We start from the raw sequence: 23069 nt of genomic DNA, 5'->3' as shown, positions 1-23069 counted from the left end.
TATACAAACAAACAAAAACGGGTCTGATTATAACAGTCACATTGTCAGTCCTTCTTTAGGAGCTGTAACAGCGTTAACATTCACAGTGTTAGACCTCTAGTGCAAAGGAAAATGTGTATCTGTGAATGGAAGGCCAGATTCTGAGAACTGATATGCACCAGGCTGTACACAAATCCACACTTTTCCAATGCATCTGACTCTGTGTGTACTCCTGGTAAAAAAAAAAAAGACAGGAACATTTGATTTGGTGTCTGTCATAATTCAGAATTCAACCAAAGTAAGGGTGTAGATTGAAGAGTGACAAATAGATTTTGAGCACCCCTATTGAGGCACAGGTGCTATGGTGAGGCCATTTCTAGTGTAGCAGTCATCACTACTTGGCCGTTTTTCTTGTTCTTGTGTCCTTGCTAGTTAGTGCTGAGTTTTCAGTGTATCATCCAGCACAAGCCCCAAAGGAGTTTGTCATAGCCCCTCTGTGCTTTGCAAGTGTTTACATCATGCCAGATCTTTTCAGGGATGGGGAGTTATATTCAGATCTAACTCCCTGCAGATTTAGATTCTGTCCCTTACAGCACATCTGGTATGTGCTGTCCCTGCCCTCTGTGCTCCAGAGGAGCCTCCTGACTTCACAGGTTTTGTTAAGCTGTCTCTGCCATGGAGCTGGTCTTCCATTGTTTATCAGATTAAGGATGTTGCTTACATATATTTCTTTGAATCTTGAACCTTACAAAGAAATGGACATTTGCTGAATTTTGTTTCTCTGGAACCATGAAAGGCTTGTGATTTGGGTGGTTTGTCAGCATGGACTGTGTGGTACATCACAGTTTTGCACAGGAATCTTCTGAGTGCTTTTCAGTAACTGATAAATAACAGGTCATAAATGGTGTAAGTGGTCTTCCTAATGGATGATAGTACAGTGTTTGGAATTTGGTACTTTCATATCTTCTAGGAAGAGAAAGATCTGTAACAGAGTAATTTGCTTTGAGTTCTTTCTTCCTAGCTCAATTTAAGCTATTTTAATAGGGTGGTTTCTTTTTGATTAATATAAACTTGGCAGAGATTTTACAATAATATGAAATAAAAAGGCAGTATACTTTTGAACTCTGTTTTTTTAAAGAAATATATAATTGTAAAACTCCATTTTACAGTACTCATTTAAGGTCACATTTTTTCCTGGAATTAACTACTTGTGTCCTCGCACAGTTGAAGAGAAAGGAAAGAGTACTGGTCACTGCATCAGAGCAAGGTTGACTGAAAGAAAAAGGGGCAAGTATCACCTCTGAAATTATGTAGTCCTTACTGTTGCTGAGTCAGCTTCTCCCCTCTGATGGTTACACTACTGGGGTAATATGGAAAACAGATTACAAAAAGTCAATTTGTCCTTTAAAGCTAAACTGCAAAACAAACAGCCACTGAATTGTATGTGAACAAGTGTGATCTCGTTTACAGGTTGAGAAGATATTAAAAATGTGATTGAATTCTTGAGAATGGGTAACATAGGTATTTGTCTCTCTAAAATTATATGTGTTCTGGGAGTATACAAATGTTTTTGATATATATTATAGCTTACACATGACAAACACTATGTGTTAAAATGCTTCTATTGAATACTGTCCATAAAAAAGTTACCACTGTAATGTGTGACTCCTTGGTCAAACTAACAAATGTGAAACAACCATTTATTGTTGAGTTGCTGCTAATGAATGTGTTAGTACAAAAATAGCTTAATTTCTCTGCATTTGACTGACAGAAGTAGCATTTACAGGAAATTACACATATTCAGTATATGTACTTCTTTCTAAATAATGCAAAATGCCTCAATTCTGATATCTAAATTGCCACCACTGGGCACTGATGTTAATGCTGTCTTTAGGAGACTAGGCCAGAGAAAAGAAGCTCTTGGAACAGTTTTTTTCAGGGTTTCCACAGAATCAGGAAATCCTTCTTCATTAGTTATATTGAATCAGCACTCTTAATTGTAAACCTAATTTTTTTTCCTAATGAACCAGTGTTTTTTTGAGAGAGAGGGAACATCTTAAATATAGATACATTATTCTGTTGTGTAGGCCAAGCCCGGCTGTGCCAGGGTTCCAGAAAGAAATCCAGAGGCATATTTTGATCTTCTCCCTACCTGCTGCACAGAGAAATGTACTGTTTTGTGCACTCATTTCTCTTATGAAGTCATCTGATGGTGACGGGGATGCTGAATGTGAGATGCTGAGACTGCCATTCACACAAGGAGTTCATGTCATCTACTCTTCCTTATTGTTCTCACATTGTTTGCAGTGACTTGGTGCATAGCATCAGCATTAAATAAATTTAGTGCTGAGCTGACTCTGAATTTGGAATTACTGGTACAACTTCCCTAAGGATGATCACAGGGCATCTGCAGGTCTGATTTTGCTGTTGTTCATCAAGTGTCTTCATTGCTTTTAATAACAAGGATATCAGGGAAAAAAACAACAAAACAGGATAATGCCTGCATTCAATCTTTAAGAGTCTGCTTTCTTTGATGATATGTTAGATTTTTCTAACATATCATCATCTAATCCAGATGGGGCAGGCTGCTCCAACAGATATTCCTGGAGTCTGCTTATGATACTGTGACACTCACAGAAGTAAGAAAGCTCAACACTGTGTGTCTGCAAATTATTATTTACCAACAATTTTTATTTTTTATTCTCCACTTCTCTCCTTGGCTCAAAATCTCATTTCATTCTGAACCTCTTAAAGGACAGCCACACTCTTGCACCTGTCTCACATAGTCACAGTGCCATAGGGATTGCTTCCAAAATGCTCAGCTACATCTGAAGAGAACAGTTGGAAGGATTCAGAAGACTTGACATGGTTTTATTCAGGCTTTTAGCTACCTCTTTCATTTATTTTAAAATATCCCTTAAGAAAAATTTCATTACATTGGACATAAATTGTGATATACAGTAAATGAAAACACATACTTGATTTATGAAAAAAAATCTCATCCATTTCAAAAGACAGGAACAACATGTAAAATAAGCTTGGCTAAGGAAACAGTTTTGCCTCTAAGTTTAAAAAATAATGTAAGTCTTTCTTTTATTTTAATAGGATAAGAAAGTATATTTTAACTCAATTCTATTAGAAGCTCTGAGATATCTATGCATGATTTATAATATTTATTGCAGTATGTGTTTTCAGTGAGGTTACACATTATAAAGTGTCTTAAAAGCTAGAAAAAATACCATTGGAAAGAGAGAAAATGACTTCAGTATTATGTACTGCTTCAAGTCATGCTGTGAAATAAAACTGCCTTTTAATGTGAAGCCTAGAGTGAGTTTCTCCAGCCTGGATGACAACAGTCATAAATGAAAAGGAAAACAGTTACCAAATTTACTTTCAGATAAGACTTTTACATGAGTTTCTGAATCAAATATCTAATAAACCCTTTTGCCAGATAGGATAGATTTATGCCTAGTAATACAGATGGTGCTGAGTTATCTTGTCCTTGCAGTTGCTGTGATATCAGGAAGAGGACTCACAGAATGGCTGAGGTTGGAAGGCAGCTCTGAAGGTCATCTGGCCCAACCCTCCCTGCTCAAGCAGGGCCACTTGGAGCCACTTGCCCAGGACCATGTCCTTTTGAATATCTCCAAAGATAGAGACTCCACGGGCTCTGTTCAACCTGTGCCAGCACTCAGTGACCCTCACAGTACAACGGCTGCTCCTTATGCTCAGACAGCACCTCCTGTGTTTCACTTTATGCCCATTGCCTCTGGTCCTGTCACTAGACACCTCTGACAAGAGACTGGCTCTGTCTTCTTTGTATTCTCCCTTCAGATATTTATACAAGGAGGTGAGATCGCCCCTAATGTCTGTTTCAGTGTATCATGGAAGGCCTGGGACTAGTAAAAAGTACCATGCTCAGAGTAAGACTTGTCAAAAATATCACTTGCTTTTGAATTTTTTTCATGTAATATTGCACATTCTCCAAAAATATAAATGTAGATCACATGTGCACTTTAAACTCTCACCCTTATAGGTCTCATGCTATTTCTATTAATTTAGTTATGTCTTTTTGTTTAGATGTATACCTTTAGGGGGAAAAAAAAGGAGTACCAGCAGATGTGATAAGTAAACCTTGTTCAGCTTATTCAGTTTGGGGGGCAGTTTGGGGCCCCTTCTTCTTGGGGGCAGAAATGCAATGAGAGAGGGAATGCTCTTTCCCTCTGCTTGCGTGTTGCACCCACAGATGGGTATTGTCAAAAGTTGCATATTAATTTTTGGCAGCACTGCTGTCCTTGTCTTAACTACATGGAAAGATGGGCTTCTCTCCATGCAGTAACTCCTCCTCTCACACAGAAGGATCCTCTTTCTAGAGTTTCTTAGCCTTTTTATGTTGAAAGGAGAATATCAGCATTCTTGATGTTAGAGCCATAGTTGCATATGTTGGTAAATCCTTCTTGATCCCTCCTGGAACCTCTTTTCTACTCACTAAGACTAAAATGTTCTGTGGATGTATTGCTGGAGTGTATTGCAATACAAAAAAATAATATGGCAGCTGCCATTGAGATTGAAATGTCCCTGTGCATAATTCTCAATATTTGATTTCTTTATTAAAGTACATCCAAACTTGTACCCAGTATTATTCCTTGGATAGCTGTGGATACAAAGAGATGCTCACACTACATTATTTCAACATTTTTGATAATGATGAATGTTAAACAAATCTAAAAGGTCATTCATTTTCATCCTAGTTTTTAAAATGCTGGAATATCTAAGGCACCAGCTGGCTCAGGAGGAAAAAAATAAGTATATGTACTTAAGGTATTGTAGTAGCAGAAGTAGCAAATGTGAAAGTATTTTCTTGCAAGTGTATCTTCATCTCCATTAAAAAGATGGTGTATTTTCTTAATAATAATAACAATAATCATCATCATATAATAGCGATAATTATTATTACTAAAGTTATTGACATTTTTAATGGTTAACTTAAAACATAGCAAAGGGACTGTTTACCTCTGAAAGATCTATAAACAGGTATTTTTTTCTAAGTCACTGTGGAAGAAATAATTCCAAATCTTTTCATTTGGAATGTCTCAGCTTATGATGTTTTTCCTAGTTTTGAACTGAGTTACTCAATAAGGAAGGTTTGGGGTACTTAAATGTAATGTAAGTAAAACTCAGACATCTCTAACTACAAAAATTGGCTAATTTCAAGTTACATTGATTAGACTTGTTTGGATAGGTTTGTGATCTAAAGGCATTAAGGTCAAATTCATTAAACCTTTCCTCAGAGCTTCATTACTATAAAACATCTATTAACATGATGGAGCCACAACCAGGGTAGTTATATTGATTTAACTTTCTTGGCAGAGGTATGTGGTGTTCTAATGAAGATTCTCCCCTTCTTCTTGGAGGTGATGACCAGTTAACAATCCGCAAATAAATTCTTAGTACTTATTTAAGTTTTTCTGCTGCAAGCAACCGGATAAAACATCCTTGGTCCCCTGTAGTAATTGCATATATTTAGAGCTTGCTACATCGTGGAGAAAAAAAAGTATAGCGGTATATCTTGAATGTAGAAGGGGTTACGGTTTTTTTGGGGTAGTTTTGAAATATTATAAATGCTTCTGTGTTAAGAACTTGCTCATCTTAGGAGTCCACTTCCTCTTTTTAAATAGCTATACAAATATATGTGTAACATTGAACCCTGAAAATTTTCTAGACTTTGTTTGCACACTGTCATAAAAGATGAGTGAAGAGAGTATCAGTGGTATATTTACTTAGATTTGATCTGCATGTGCACATCAGCTGTTTATGATCTGATGGTAGAAGCACTTCGCAGTTGTTTCGAATCTGTGCATCCTTATGTTCTAGATTTTATTGCTTTATTTTTTAAAAAAATGGAATTCAGGATTTAATAAATAAAATCAGTATTTTCTATATGTCCTTACTTCCATAAGTGCAGTCAAAAAAGTAAGTTCAGTTGGCAGAAGCTACCTTTTTCAGAGTAAGGCACTGCATTTTAGCTGATGCCTCAGGTTCCCATAAAAAGCACCAAGAGATGTTTTTGCTGGCTTTCTTCTGCTTAGCTCTGCACATATCTTACCAAATGAAAATACTACTGCCTCATCCTGGCTCAGGAGTGTTGCAGAGGAATGTTTATAACTTTGAAAAAATGACCAAAGATGGTGTTATTTGTCTGTTACCAAAATAGATGGTAGGGCCTATTCTCAAAACATGAAAAGAAAAATGCTTTAAAGTGTGTTCCTTCTTGCTCACGTTGCAGATTGCCTGTCTTCTCATATACTCTGTCCTGTGTGTCTAAGAGGATGTGCTATTTTGCACTGTCCTCATGTGAGCAACATGTGCGTTCTGGATGTTCGTACTATCTGTACATATTTTGACTTGCTTGATTTGAAAAATTTAGTTGCAGATGGAGAAAATTAATTCCTCTGAAGTTAGCTTTTCCATTTCAGTCAGGTCTAATTACAGTAATTTCACGACTATAAGGCGCACCCTTATGACTAAAATTTTTCCCTAAACCCGGAAGTACGCCTTATAGTCCGGTGCGCCTTATCTGATCTACAAAGTTGCAAAATTTTCCACCCCGGAAGTGAGAGCCGCGAGGGGGGGCGGTGCCGCGGGAGCGCCGAGTAGCCATGGTGGGGCAGCTGCGGGCAGTCCCAGGCACAGGGAGCAGCGCGGGCTGTAAGGCAGAGGGCGGCCCCGGGCAGCCCCAGGCATGGGGAGCAGCGTGGGCTGGAAGGCGGGGCGTGCCCCCGGGCTGCCCTAGGCACAGGGAGCAGCGCGGGCTGGAAGGCGGGGCGTGGCCCCGGGCGGCCCTAGGCACAGGGAGCAGTGCGGGCTGGAAGGCGGGGCGTGGCCCCCGGCAGCCCCAGGCACAGGGAGCAGCGCGGGCTGGAAGGCGGGGCGCAGCCCCGGGCAGCCCCTGGCACGGGGAGCAGTGCGGGTTGGAAGGCAGGGGGCGGCCCTGGGTGCCCCAGGTACCGGGAGCAGCGTGGGCAGGGAGGTGTTACTACTTTGTAACTTTGTTGTGCGCAGCGGCCTGAGCCGACGGGACCACAGTGCTGGGGGCAGCGGCGCCACAGCTGATAGGGGCAGGCGCAGCCAGCGGGGCTGCGGTGCTGGCGGCAGCGGGGCCACAGCCCAATAGGGGCCGACGGGACCACAGTGCGCCGAGCCGAGCGAGGGATGGGAGGCAGGGCAGTGGCGGCGCGGGGCAAGCCCGCCGACATGGGGGCACCCGGAGCACCAGGGAACTCCGGAGCAGCGGGGCCCTGGGGACGCCGCACAGAGCGGCAACAGGCATTCCCCGGCCCTGGGGACACCGCACGAAGCGGCGGAGGGCTTTCTCCGGCGCCGGGGATGCCGCACGGAGCGGCGGCGGGCATTTTCCAGCGCCGGGGACGCCGCACGGAGCAGCGGCGGGCATTTTCCCGGCCCCGGGGACGCCGCTCGGAGCGGCGGCGGGCATTTTCCGGCCCTGGGGACGCCGCACGGAGCGGCGGCAGGCGTTCCCTGGCCCCGGGGATGCCGCACGGAATGGCGGATACAGGCAGGCCCGGGGGCCAATGGCTGTCGGGTTGGGGCGGGGCCTTGGCCAGCAACCGCGCGGGGGGAGCTGGGGGCGGAGCCTCGCTAAAAAAAAAAAAAGTGCGCCTTATAGTCCGGTGCGCCTTATCTGATCTACAAAGTTGCGAATTTTGCCGAATCCGGGGGGGTGCGCCTTATAGTCCGGTGCGCCTTATGGTCGTGAAATTACTGTACTTTTTTTGTTTTGAACTAACAAACTTGGGCAAACAGGCAGGAATGTGTTTAACCCAAGTTTCCCTGGTGTTTTCAGTGGTGCTTAAGAGTGGGAGAATAATTTAGTTTCAATATGCAATCTCTTCTGAATCTGTAGTTATATGTGCTTTGGTTCAGGTCCAAAACTTCCAAGCTTCTTCTGCATGTATTAGAAATAATTTCATACAATTTTTTACAATCACTGAACTGAAAGGCTTTCTGGTTAAATGCATGAGTCTTGAGCCTCATGGACCTTTCTGTTGAGGTCAAGTCACCAGATTGAGTCTCTGCCTGGAGGAAGTGTGACTGCTTTTGGCGAGAAGCAAAATGGATTTAAAATAGTGCAGACAGGTGCCATCAGAATAAACAGTTTCTGTACTCATTTCCTGTCTTTCAGGGTATAAATTAATTCAGTCAGTTTTAAGATGGCAAACTGAGGGTCATTTTTATTCTGGACTAATCAAAAGGGACATTGTGGTTTTTTTTTCAGTACTAAAAATTCTTTAAATATTCTTAAAAGGAAAAACAAAAAACATCCACAATACCAATTTATGGAAGCAAGGGTGCTTTCACAATGCAATACTTCTATTTATGTTTTCTTTCACTTTTTTTGCTTGCATTTTAGGTAATGTGTTTATTATGTGGTGTTATCCATGGTGAGGTTTTTTGGTACAAGACCATGTCATAAAATACCATCAGTTCTTGATTGTGATGTACAGATTTATTTATTGAGGATGGATTTTAAAAATAAACTAATGTTCCCTCACTCTAAGTCTTGGAACAGTGTCCAAGACTGGTTTTTTTTTATTTTTCTCTTAATTTCCTTACAGGTCTTGACATCATGAAAATATTTCTTTAGTGTGTATTTATAATTATTCAGTTGATGTCATCATAGGTTAAACCTGATTTCCTCCACCCCTGTGGCCAACCCAGTTAAGAGGAATGCAGGATGTGCAGTTCAGATTCTAAGCTTAACTGTGATCAGAAACAAGAGCCAGCAGGTTTCCTCTTTGGTTCTCTGTGCCCTTCTGTCTTAGTGATGCATTTTTTGCTGGTTTAAGAAGCAGTTTTCTGAAATCGAGACCCAGTGATGATTGCTGACTTTGGCATTTTGACAAAACAGTGATTTAAAGAGGAGAATGGAATTCATAGGCTTTATTTATTCAACTAGAATGAAATTGATAGATTAAGGTTCTTGTAACTACAAATTTTGTAATTTTATTTAAAAATGTTAGTGCTCTGCTGGAAAAGGTTTTCTTCAGTTTCACTCTAAGTTTCTCTTGTGCTTTTACTTCTTTCTAGATATTTCAATTTATATATTCTGTTGAAGAGAACTGGAACTTTGTAGCTTTCTTATTTGAACTTTAACTTTGTGTGGTGAGGTGGGTCTTTATGTATACTTCAGAGAGGTGACATGTTTAGATACAATCCATTTTACCCTGCATTCTCTGATAAAATAAGTTAGGGGGCCTAAGTGTTTTTTGTCTATCTTAGGTGACAAGGGGAGAAAGAAGCTGAGAAAGTGAAAATAGTTTACTTTTTGCCAGTACTCATTTTGTGCTGGCTGCATGTGTTGGACATGTCACAAGAAAATTAAGCAAAATTTGGTATGGGTCCTGTTATATTCTGATAAAATCATGACTATTACTTCCTCATGCAAAATTTCTTGAATGTCAGCTCGTCCATAACTGTAATAAAACCAACTAATGCATAAATGAATTCTGGCAATTTTCAATAGAATTTTAAAACTTGATATGACAGGCAGGAATGCTAAGAGTCAACCAAGTGTGTAAACACTAAATGAAGGATTATCCTTATTTGTGAAAAATCCATTCCAGCGAGAAATTGAATTGGGGGCTTCTTTCAAAAAAGAAGGGCTACTTGGCTAGTGAGCCAAGTCAGTGCCTGATTTTACTCCCTTTACAGTAATAGGGTTATGTGAGACACGTAAGCAATACACAAGACAGAATAAATGTAACTGAATACTCTACTCTCCCTCCTCTTTCAAGATTCATCTCTAGATAGTCAAGTACTGATTAAAATTGAATAGGAATGATGCACTTCATTTATTAGAGCATATTCTGTGTGCAGCCTCACCTCTCATCTGGAAGTTTTGTCTTGCAGCAAGGATTTTCTGTGTAGAACAGATATGTATAGAGTATGTATGTAATATCTAAATGCATTGAATGCTAGATCTTGTATTTATTATTCTTTCAACTGGAGAAAGAATATTTCACCTGAAAACAGCTGTTTCAGAATTTGGTCTATGCCAGTATTTTAGGCGACATTGAGGTTAATGATAAAAAAAAGATCAAAAATTTTCATGCCATTAATACTGACTTTTAATGAGTCTCAACAATGTGTAGCTAGCAATTTCAGAAAGTAGACCTCTAAGGAGTCTACTCCTTACATAGGCTGCAATAATCTTGGCACTTGTTTACAGTAAATATATGCATTCCACTTAGAAAACAATTTGCATTAGACATACCTGTCTGCATGTGCTTTAATTATACATAAATGTTCCCCAGTTATACATAAATCCAGAAGCTTCTGGTAGAACCTAGGGCAGTAGATTAACTTCTGGGAAAGGCTCTTTTTAAGGAGCAAACTCTAAGTTTCCTATATTGTCAGGAATTTAAACTGTCTCAGGGTATAAAGTTTTTTCCCTGTTCTTAGGCAAAAAAAGGGCAAGTTTTGTAGCAACTTGGGCAGAACACACCAAAAAAAAAAAAAAAAAAAAAAGAAAATAAGAAAAAAAAGAGAGAGAGAGAAGAAGAAAAACATATGGATCTGCTCTTTTTCAAATGCAGATTGTTGAGGCTGGAAGTCTACCACTTAGTCACTGTGTTCTCCATTTGACCATATGGTTGCAAAATCTAGTGGGATGATGTAAAAACCCTAGTTAGCCTTCTGAAAACAAAATATAGTAGAATAAAGTGGGAAAAGGAAAGGATTTATTTTATTAATCCTTGCTGTTATGCAGCATTTAATGTTTTATTGTCAATAGCTCTGATATGTTGTAGAATCAATATGTTTCTTGGTATTTGTCTCAGTTAATATCTTTGTTCTTGTAATATATGGGGTGAAATCTCTAAGTATGCCTTAATGTTTAGAATGAAGTGACAAGGCTTTTTCTTCCTACTTCATGCAAAGCTAAAACTCAGCAGAATGCAACACACCTATTAGCAAAGTATCTCATACTTATACAAAAATAGGAAGACCATATGTGAAAAAAGGAGTTATTGTGTGGTCCATCACAACCTTATGTCAACCTCAACCATACAGCCAAAATTTTCATGAATTTACTAGCAATAGGTCTCCATTTGAAAAGAAGAAGGATATGACTGTCTGTAGCAGCTCCTTAGCTGTCCCCTTGCTCTCAATTTGCAAACAAGACTCAGGAGAGGAGGGATAATGCAGACACATGGGAGGACTTTTTGAGGGAAGGCAGGGGGAACATAGTGTGTGTGTAAAATACCATTCAAATGGGAATCAAGGGAAGAGGCTTCTCAATTTGTAACTACCAGCAGCATGTCTACATCAGAATAAAATTTCAGTTTGGGAATAAGTGGAGAGAATCATTGGTATCTTTTGGACAAATAACAACTGATACAGTGATTTCACAATTATAAGCTGCACCATTTTGACTAAAATTTTGGTCCGAACTCAAAGTGTGGCTTATAATCAGGTGCGGCTTATATATGGACAAAGAACAAAAAGTTGCTGTTTTAGTTTGGAGGACAGGTGTCTGCTGAGAAAGGCAGGAACTTCTCTTTGAAATGGAGAATGTAAACCCCCTCCCTCCAAATTATTGTAATTTTGAAATCAAGGGGCTCTCAGGCAAAGATATGGGAATTAGGAATAACAGTTCTTTACTAGGGAAATTAAAATAGAAATACAGTACTACAAAGAAACAAACTCTAAACCCTGACAAAGACAGAGTACAACCTGACACCCCGTCAGGCAGGGTGTTGGTAGCAGTCCCATTAAATGGTGGCTGCATCCTCCTGCAGTGACAGATGTGATTCAGTTGGAGCAGTGCTCCTGTAGAAGGTGCAGTTTCCCTCCGGAGGTCCAGTGGTGATGTGGAGAAATCCAGTTTTCCTCTGGAGTCCAGGGGAGAAAGGGGCTACCTTAGTGTCCCAAAACCTCTGTTTTTATTTTGGTAAGAAATGTTGGGCTCTTCCCCCTGGCTGGAGCAACTTCCAATGGGATGCGGTAATTTTATCAGTCACACAGTGGGACTCAATGGCCATTAGCAGAAAATGACTCGCTGGAGGAAGGATGGGTTGTGAAAAGATAAAGAACAATGCCCCACCTGGTTTCAATGGATGGCCCATTAGCAGAATATCTGCAATGGAGATAAGGATCACTGCCCCCACCCTCAACAGATGGTGATAGAATAGATACCTTTTATCACACTCTGTATTGTAATGTGCGGCTTATAATCAGGTGCAGCTTATATATGGACAAAGAATGAAAAGTTGCTGGCACCCGAAGATGCAGCTTATAGTCAGTGCAGCTTATAATCGTGAAATTACTGTAAATTGAATTTTAAACAGCGCTTGGCTTCAACTACGTTATTTTTACAGTTCCAGTCTAGTTTCAGAATAGTGTAAAATCAAGTAAACAACAAAATCCATGCAGTGTAACTTTGCAGGAAGTCCCACTGGCTGAGACTCTCTCCAGACACCAATCCCCACGTGCGATTCCTGGCTGGTACTGATATGCAGAGACTCACAATTTTTAATGGGGGTGCTGTGTAAGAAACAACAACACAGTTCTGTCTTTATTTTTCCATTATATTATGCCTATTCTTGGTTTGAAAATCACAGTGTAATTGTAGACAGGGTCTTTTTATGTATTCATCAATATACAGTATTTCTTTATGGTTAGTTAACTTATCCTGTAAACATATTAGAGTAATACCTTTGTTCTAGTGTTCACTAACCAAGCACAGTTATCTATAGATTGAAAGTTCATAAAAAGCAAGTGGTATATTCTCTCCCTTATAACTGTTTTACCTTGAAGTAAAACTCTTAGACCTACAATACCTGACTTGAGTAAAGTTGTACTTAACCCTCACCCATAGAAATGAAAAGGAAAATTAAGTCTCTGTGAAAAATTAATCTTCAAAAGCTTTACTCTCCTTTTATCACCTTTGGAAATTTTTATGGCTGAAGTAAACCTTCCTGCCTTTGTATTGTGGTACAAACTTTCCATCATGATTTTCTATCTTTGTAATAGTATTTGGAAAATAATAGTACTGACCCGTTTGCTACACAAGTGTTTTCAGTTCTGATGCCAATAGCAAGGATAGAATTGAAAATTTCTCTTGTGAGAAAAGTAAATCTTTCATTAACTATGCCAAGAGATTCAAAAAAATGTTAATTTAGTTTCCTAGATTTAGAGTCCTGTCACCCTGTCTGCTCTTGAATTTGGGAATTAATTTTAAATTTCTAGCCTGTTTGCCAGTGAGATGATCTTCAAGAATTATAGAACTTCATCCCATATTGTTGGCTACCAGGGGAGCTTCCTAACCCCTGTGACACACCAACCTTGGTGCTGAAGGCTCAGCTGTTAAACACTTCCTTCAGATCCTGTAAATCCCAATGTAAAGTACATCTGTCAATGATATTGTAATTGTTTTCATTCTTCTCCTCCTACCCCAGGCCCAAGTTTATCACTTGCAGAACCCGTGGTTTCCTTCAACAGATAAGATACCATAATGCAAATGTTATTCCTGTTCATTCTATATTACCATTCTGTTCTTCAACCCACCAGGAACTTTTTTTTCCCCTGTTCATGATTTAGGGAGTGAAGGGGAGAATATATACATTCATTCAAGAAGATTCTTTTTCTTTCTTAATGAGATAAAAGGGTAATTCTTTATAGGCATTTCACATTGCCTTTTTTTTTGCACAGTATTTTTCTTTCTAAAGGAAAATGTTTTTTACTCTGAGTGTGAATATAGGAAGTATTCATGGGGAGGGAAAGACATAAATTCAAATATTTAATTGAAAGGAATCTTAACCACACTCTATACACTTCTTCATTGCAGACTGTAGTAGATTGTAGACCTGCAAATAAACTGAAGTAGATTTTAAGCTTGCTAACTTGGACTCCATAAACAGAAGATCAGGAACTCAGTATTGGCCAGCTGACTCCACTTCTCTGGTACATTTGTAGGCCCCAATGAGCTCCAATTTTCCCTGTCCAGACTTCTACCAGTACCTAACATAGCCCTTTAGTTCTTACCTCTACAGCTCTATTGTAGAAATAAAGCCTATTTTAATGAAAAACAGAGTAGGAACTTCAGCATCCCATTACACAGGATGAGCAGGCAGGTCTTTCCTGTTTAAAGTCTCAATTAGAAGTTAATCAATTAATTAAATGCGCTTTATTGAATTCAGTTACATTATCTCAGAGAGATGGAGACCAAGGAGACTTACAGACTTATAGGAAGTAGAGTTACAGGTTATGACTCAGTCCTTCGACTTAGACTCTTCACCTATCTCCTTCAGCAGAAAAGCAAGGATTCAGTCCTTGATTCCTCAGTATTAAAACATGTTTTGCTCCCTATTTAGGCAACAAAAGAAATTTTACTGACATTTCTTTATTTGATGTCTTTATATAGTGACCAGGTATATTAGCAAAGAGACAACAGAGAATTTGCACTTGCAGGAAGTAAAGGGATTACTGTTGATAGGCCTAAAAAAAAAAAGTGAAATGCCTCCCCTTTTCCTTTCCTTCTCAAACTTCCTTCTTTCCCCATTGGTGACTTCTGAGGACTCATTTGATTGTTCCCAATTTTTGCTCTCTCAGCTGTGTTATCATTTTATTTACAGGCAAAATGAACCATCTTCATTTACTTGCACTGATTTTGCTTTTGCTCTGGTGTCAGAATATAACCTAACCTTGTATGTTCACACAGGAATACACAATTTATGCACATGTTGTAATACTTGTCCTTAACAGTGACAGATATGTGGTAGCTATTAAAGAAGATAGCATTTTACAGAAAATATGCAAATATTGATATTTCATAACAAACTGATAGTCAAACCAGAAGTCTGTTTTCAGAACCCAGATTTTTGTTAATAAGCAGTTCTTTCAAAGCCAGATTTCTAAAAGGCTCTCTAGTCAGAAAATTTTAACTGTAATGCATTATACAAAAACATGGATAGGAGAGTAGCAAGGGAGATTTGGGTTTTGGTTTTGTTTTGTTGGGGTTTTTTTAGTTGTTGTGTTGTTTTGTTTTTTTAATTCTCTCTCCAACTTTCATTTGTCTCAGGTTTTTATGTGTAGTTGTAATCAGGGAAGAAAGGAGAAAAGCTCCAGTGCATTGAGTACTGAAGGAAAAAATTGAAGCAAATGCTTCTTGAGTGAGCTTACTGCTTTTTAATTAGTGCCTGTGGGAAGATACTTTGCTGTATCGGTGCCATTTATACTAGTACTATCTTGCAACAGTGATGTGCAAAATGTTTCCCATATATCACACCATCCTGTATTGCCCCAGAGTAGACATATATAAATAAGTAATGGAAAATGTAGGAAACAGATTCAGTGATGCCTGTTTTGCTTGATGCCTAATCAAGGGAGAAAAAAAGAGGGAAGGTACAAAGGAAGATGAAGAGTATGTACTTCATAAATTCGCTGTAACAGCTGTTCTATGAAATGCTGGGATTTGCTATTCCACACAGCACAGGATGCAGGCAAATCTTGCAAGACTGTATTTCTGCATGTAATGAGGTAGGCAGCCATGCGGCTAAATCATTTGCTTTCTCTGGAACACTGCTGGGTTCTTTGCTTTTGCATTAAACTGCTCTCAGGTACCAGAGTGTCATTCTCACCTTCCTTATTACAATTTTCCCCCTTGTACTTCCTGGTAAATGAGAAGTTTTACAGTGGAGCAGCTGCTGGTAAAAACATTGACCTAAAATAAAGCAGTCAGTATCTTACAATTGGTTGAAGTTACTTCAAACTTCTTGGTGCAAGAAAACAGAAGCAGTGACAGGTTGAAAACTGCTTGCTCAGAAGATATTTTGGAAAATCTTACTAGGTTTGTGCGTGGTTACTGCTAACTTAGTTTGCCTGTTTGCCTACCTGAATTTCCAAAGATAATGTTAACTCTTTATGAAAAGTGGATTAGAGTGTTGAGAAAGTAGGATACTCTCTCTGTATTTCCCTTACATAAATAAAAACTATGGATAAATAAATTGGTAAATGCTTTAAGGTTTTGTGTTAAAATAAAAAAATCAGGTTTTTTTTAACAGAGAATGAAGTTACTAGTAAAAATAATAGTTTGATGTTTTACGTTGGTGGCTTTGGACAAAAGTCATCAGTATAACACTGATTTTACTTCAAAAAAAAGTCAGCTTATTGCTTACAAAAGTATTTTACCGTCTCTCTTTGCTGAAATAAGGCAACTTACAAAGTGTGAAAAAAACCTGCCTTGTATCTTAGGCCTGTAAAGTAGCTGTAGCATGTCGTGTAGTCTTGATTTATGTCTTACAGTTTAAAATGCAGTCACATTTTTGGAAACTATTGTTTCTAACTTGTTGTACTGTAACATATGATAGATTCTAGTAATGTTTTTTTTTATTCATTACCATGGCAATTAAATTCAATACTTGAAAACCAGGAATCCAAAATAATTTGTGCTCCTTTGTCATTGTCATGACACAGCATTGATCTCATTTCTTTAATGAAGGTTTTCAAGTAAAGGAAACCAAATACACATGGGGAAAAATTCTGACTTACCACCATGGTTTTCCTGACAAGTGTGTTTGCTCCCTGTATTCAATGTAGAGTGCAGAATGTAAAAAAATGGTATGACCCTCTCAGAGTGTGTGTAATTAGATATTATTTGGTCACAAAGCCATACTCTGATCATTGTCTGAATATGTCCTAGGAGAGGTCTATTCATATATCGAAAATTTCTGTGGATTAAACCTGGTATATTTTATATGTCCTTTCTAATGGAAGTATTTTCTACAGTATAAGTTTTGACTAATGATAATTGTATTCAGCCTTTTGAGTTATTTTAATCTCCTCAAGTGAAGATTGTGTATTTTTAAAATTGCACATCTTAAGGCTTTTCCAAGGTACGTATTTTAACCACTCTGTTATTAAAACAGAGTGATAGTAAAGGAATATAAGGAAGTTTTTAAATCAAGTCAAGGGTAAGATATATTAATCACATACTTCAGAAAAATAGTCTTAGATTTTGAAGTATTATGCCATAAATTTCAAAAATAGGATTTTTAATCCCCGTCTCTTTTTATTCTGAATAAAATGTTTCTTAAAATTAGGGAATAGGGAAAAAAAGTGTTTATGACTGAAGAGGCTTAATTGCAGAAAAATATTTAGTTTTTACTTTTGCAGGCATAGGATTTAATAAAATCTTGGTATTTGAGCTGAGATATTAAAGACCCAGGAAAAGAGCTTGTTTTTTATATCACCTCTGAAAATGTTATTTTGTAAATAAAATTCTTATGAATCAATAACTATGCCATCATTAATAGTTAAGGCCTGATATTGAGAAAGGTAAAGTGATAGTGTTCATGTTAGTTCTGTGTTGCCAGAACTGTTAGATACTTAAATCCTTCTGCTGCTTTTGTATGGCTCTCTAAGTTCTGTAAATGCTGCTTTCATCTTTTAGGAATACTGCTTGAGAGAAATATATGAGTCCTCGGCAGTATATTTTGATGAATGTCATCAAGTCCTAAGGGTTTCTAAACCATGACAGAAATTGTCACACAGCTCACAAAGGTTACTAACTGTGTTTATTAATATAGATCTGCTTAACTTGGGGCAATGACTTCAATGTGGGCAATGTAGAAAATGTAGGCAGTGTTTTGGAGTAGACAGAATTTATTAAAGAAAGGGGAAGTTATGTTTTCCTGTGGCACATTTTTGCTTCTTTCTGAGCTCTTAGGAAAGTGCCTGACAACATGTAAACACTTTCCTGCAAAACTGTGGTCTTTAAATTCTAACTATTGTACTTTAAATATATTTTGTTCTTTGATCTTTTGCTGTATCTGAGGTTCTATCCTGATGGATCCCTATGCAATGCCCTGGTGAGCTGTAGAATCCATGGATGTCAGTCTTTCAGATTTCCAACTCAGGACAACTACCAGAGACTCTCATCCCTTAATTTACAGTCCTGATATTCTCTACTGAGAAATCCATCATGTAATATTGAAACCATTCTCTGACTCATATTCAAGTTGTTGAGTGTTCCTGTTTCCAGTGATGTATTTAAAATAAACAAACAAACAAGCAGCCTTTCCCAAATAATAATTTCAGTGAAAATAGTAGCATTTAAAGTGCCTCAGGGATCCAGAATCACCCTTCTGTAAAGGCTTTCTGCAGGAGCTCAGAGGAAAGCAAATTTAGCCCCAAACAAATTACCATTGCCTAGAGCCATGTCTGTTGGGTGGCATCTCCAAGGATGGTCCATGATCTGTTCTTTGCCACAAGGGCATGGTGCTTGTTCATTGTCCATTAGGACTACCTTTTTTGCAAAGGGCCTCTTTAGCTGGTCAGCTCCCCAGGTGCAGTCAGTGGAAGGATGTTGAGAACTTTGAATATTAATACCTGGTAGAAGCTGCATGAAACTGTAGAATTTACCTAAGAATTATCACATATATACAAAGTCCTCAAGTCATCTTATCTCAGATACAGCAGATCATATGAAATATCAGAAAAAAATATTGCTACTATTGCCTGAAAACTGCAGAAATATGCATGATCTAGACTAGATTTTTATTATCACTTTAAATTTTTGTTTAAAAGCTTTAATTTAAAATGTTTTAATTATTTTGTTGAATAGATATTCAGGGTCACCAGAGAGACTGGCAAAGTTATTAATGCTAAAGTGAGTAATTCCCCTTTTATTTTACATTATAGTACCACAAAAAGTGGGGTTCTCCAGTTCCTCCCAGCTGATGTATACTGTAAAACCTTAAGTCACCCATTAGAATTCTTTTTCCTGTGATACCTATTAGGTGTTACATATACTGGGTAATTCACTGCTTAACATCTGGCATTGCTTTTCAAAGATATGAAAAAAAAAAAAAAAAAGTCTTTTTGCAAACGTCAACATTCAAGAAAATGTTGAGTTTTCTGAGGTCTAAGACACAGCTGCTCCAGCAGGCAGCATGGCAAATGAATATATTCCTTCTCAGCATAAGTTGCCTAGAGGATTCTTTCAGTTCAGAAACAGAGGCAGAAAATATTCCATGTCAAAAGATTCATTGTAGAGGCATTGAGGCATTTCCAACAGGAGAAGCCACTCCTACAGTACCACTCCAGGACTGCTGAACAGATTCTTATTTTATTATTTAGAATTAAATACAATGATTAAGTAAATAATTGCCATCTAAAAGTGCTGTCTTCATCTTCTCAGTATATGAGAGCTTTTCTTAACAGCTGTTCTAGGCAGAATATAACTCAGTTTAAACTTCCTTGTGGAAAACTTGTGATTAGAAGATGTGGCTGGAGGAATCTTCTCTTAGCAACTTCAGAAAGGTTGCATACACTCATCTCTGATGTCAAACATCCCATTTTTCACCAACTCCTCACAAGCATCTATGATATCTTGACTGCCAGGTTTTTAAGCAGAGGGCTGGATGTCACTAGTAATATAAACAAGTAAGCAAGAAGAAACTATGGCTGAGGAATGCAAAAGTCTGTTCTATTTGTCCCAGGTACATGCATTCTGGGATCTAAAGAGGATTCTGAAATGAACCTTACTCTCCCCATAGGTTGTTCAGTGTAAAATCAGAATATGAAAGGATACACCCTCAAAAATATGCTTAAATAAACATGTGTGGAAGTCCTACAAATGTGAAGTTAGGCATGCTGTCAACATGACTCTTCCAGACCAACATGTGACTGCATGCTCGCAGAGATCCTTTGACTGATGCTTTCCTTTGTGCATGCACATTCCCATTCACTTGTGCATGTTATCTGCTCATTTTCTACACAGTTTGCTTTGGAAATATTTGAGTGTGTATCTATGCTAATAGTTAGAAAGATGCATTTTCTGGTTAGTAAGATTAGTAAGATCTGCAGCTCACTGTGGGTGACGGCTATAAGTAGAAGTGATGTTGTTTAGTAGCACTCTCATTCAAAGAGGGCTGCGTGGTGACAGCCTGTTGGACTAAAAGTGTTTTTTGGAAGTGTCACACTGTTTTACAGAGCTGTTTTGATTTTACAATGTGCTGTGTTCATTTTCTGGTTTACTGTCTGGCTTAAAACCACTAGAATTTTTCATACCCTATTTGTGTAGTCGACTGAATCATGATTTCAGGATTTTATCAGTCTTCAAATACAGAAGATACCAACTTTGCTGTTTTCTTCCACCTCACTTCTCTCAGCCTGGAGCTCTGTCATTTAAGTTGTTTCTGTATCTGCTAGAGGTGATGAATTTTAAGGCAGTCACTTAGGCTACAGAAAAACAGTGGGATGCATAGTCAAACAGTGATAGTCATTAGGAAAATGTTATAGGGACTTGTGGCAGTTTCGAACATTGAATTTGATTAATGGGAGCAAGTCAGCAACATTTACCACAGAAAAGTTTCAGAAAATTCTTGCTTCACATAAAGATAAAAGGAAGCTTTTTAAAACTGGAAAACACTCTAATAACTTTCATCAGTAAACGTACCTAAACACAAGCTTCTTTGCTTTTGTGTGACTGTGCATTATCTCATTGCCTGTGCCAATTCTGCGATACTTAGTAGATGTTTAGATCTTTGCCTTTTCCTTCCCCTACTACTAACATGCGATAGGTACAGCTTTTTTCGCTTTCATTACCCACAAGAAAAACCCCCAGTTTAACATTTGTGCACCCTGGAGATGGGAAATGACATTTAAAGCGCTCACCTCTGGAAATGCAAGTACGTTTGAGCACACAGTTAGCACTCTGCTTTTTCTCATTGACTTTTTTCTAACCATATAGCCATGTTTGGATTCTCTAATAGACAGTCACTAATCAGTGTTTACCTAAGAAACTGTTGTGATTCCACCTTTCATAACAACACTGAGGTCTCACGTGTGTGAACATACCCTGCAGACCTTCACTTCACTTGTTAACAATGTTTGAAATATGCAAACTCAAAGTATAGTTTGTCTTGCCACAAGCCAGCTGGCACACAGATGAATATTTTCTTGTGCTAGAAGCAAATCTGCATCTATTTAATGCACACAGTCCTCTACAAAGCCTAGCTAGCTCACCATCTTTTTCTCTGCCAAGAAGCAAGTGGTCTGTGGTACTCTCTTAAGCTTCCTAGACGCTGAAAACAAGCTATTTTGATGACTTTTTGAACTTTAAGTAATATCCTTTATATTCCTTGCTTGCGGTATTAGATTATTTTTGTAGTGGATTTTAAGGGAATATTGGTGTCATGCAGATATTGCATTATCCTTCCAGTAGACACTGAGAAGTTTCTTATTAACCTTATTTTACTTAGTCACTCCACAGCAATCTTAACAATGTCATATGAGTTACAGAAGTCCTGTTGTTTATTCTGAAGGATTCTGTGTGCTTCTACTTAACAAGATTTTGGAAGCAAATGAAACTTATGTGCTTGGACTCCACTTTGATCAGCGAAATAGGTAGAATATAGGTACTGATAAGCATAAAACTAGTAACAGGCAGATCAAAAAGGATTAACGGATAATCTTTATATTGGTTTTAACAAAGTAGCAATGATGGAAGATTTTAGGATTTATGAAACCACAGACATTCCTTCAGCTTTGCTCTTGACAACTTTTGTCCATTTGGCCGTTCTTTGTGTGCCCATGCCACATGTTTCTTGAGGGTCCATTCTCCCCAAGGTTCAGATTGGCTCTAAAACCCAAGTTTCAAGTGAGCTAAGCGTTCCTTTGTAAGGATACAAAGGATCCTTTATGAAAAACTGGAACTGGTTTAAGCTGTGGGAATAGGCAGATGCTGTAGAGGAGGTAGATGATTAAACAAAGCTGCAGAGGAAGCTGTCACGTGGGAACATTTCAGAATTAAATGCTGTACAAATTTCTTAAAGCAACCCTTCTGGCAATTTCCCTTCTATCTGTTTTTCTCATACTAATTTACAGAAGTCTAGAAACAAATTAAAATATTTTCTCCTAAACACAGAAGGAAGCAAAAGAGTGGTAGGCATTTCCATGTGTGTTTCTCAGTGTTTGCAGTGTTCAATACAATAGAAATGGGCCCTGTTAAAGATGAATAGTTAGGTCTGAGTCGATTTGTCTTCCAATCAAAACTTTCAGCAGACACATTATGATTGATTTTTGACAGTATATTCAGCTACTGGCAAAGCAAAATGAAGTTTTTTAGAATTTCAGTCTGAAACAGTGCAGACTATAAGAGGGAAGACACCCGCTTGAAGTATTTTGAACAGTACCAGAGAACAGACTGATGTTTGTAAATAAAAATGGTGAGATGGTTCTTTTGGGGGTTGTACTCACACAGAAGATTCCAAATAAAACTTGCTAAATTGAAGAATTAATTTCTTGGTAATATTTTCTACCTTCTAAAAAGTTCTTTATAAAGATTTATATGTAACGTCACTGGCATTAGGAATGTTATTTTTTTTCCTGCTTTAATAAAAAAGGATTTATTGAAAGTCTGGTTAATATTAGTTTATGCAACCAACCAGTCAAGCTTAATTGTTTTAGGTAAACAAAGTACAGACTATAAATAAGGAACAAAAATGGTAAATTAAATTTGAGATACAATCGTTATAGATATCCAGAATTCCACAGTTCCCTTTTGAAATGATGGAATAAATTCACAAAAATTAGGTTTTTCCTGGGAGTGCTTGAGCTGACCAAAATGCCGAAGTAAGCAGGAGCCTGTGGAGCTGGACTAAGGGTCAGTCTGCCAGCTGTATTTTCAGTGTCCTGTTCCTCAGAAGTGAGGGCTGTCTCTCTGTGGAGGAGAAATACCAAACTCTTCAGAAGCAGTGTGCTCTAGTGGCACAGTGCTTTCCATGCAACCACAGAAAGGGCATCTGAGAAAAAGGAACAAGCGCAAGGAGAGACCAGTGCTGTTAGGAACTCCTTCAGTGAGGGATACCGTGGATTTAATGATATGAGTTTTCTTTGAGGTGCTGAACTTTTATGATGTTTTACTTTTTTCTTCCTTTTCTATTCATGGTGGCAGGAAATAAATGATTAATTTTAGCATAACTGCTATAATTTTAGTTTTGGAACGCCTCAGAGCAGAGCTGCCTAAACAAATAGACATTTAAAAAAATGTATCTTAGAGTTCTTTT

General features: G+C 38.3%; 1 protein-coding gene across 2 annotated transcripts in view; it reads left to right on the top strand.

The window, feature by feature from the left end:
- Positions 1-23069, top strand: part of PRKN (parkin RBR E3 ubiquitin protein ligase) — a 702734-nt gene that overhangs the window by 254901 nt on the left and 424764 nt on the right. The window lies entirely within an intron of this gene.

Source organism: Catharus ustulatus, chromosome 3, assembly GCF_009819885.2.
Source record: "Catharus ustulatus isolate bCatUst1 chromosome 3, bCatUst1.pri.v2, whole genome shotgun sequence".
NCBI lineage: Eukaryota > Metazoa > Chordata > Aves > Passeriformes > Turdidae > Catharus > Catharus ustulatus.
Note: the sequence above shows the minus strand (reverse complement) of the source record. Positions and strands in the feature narration are given on the sequence as shown.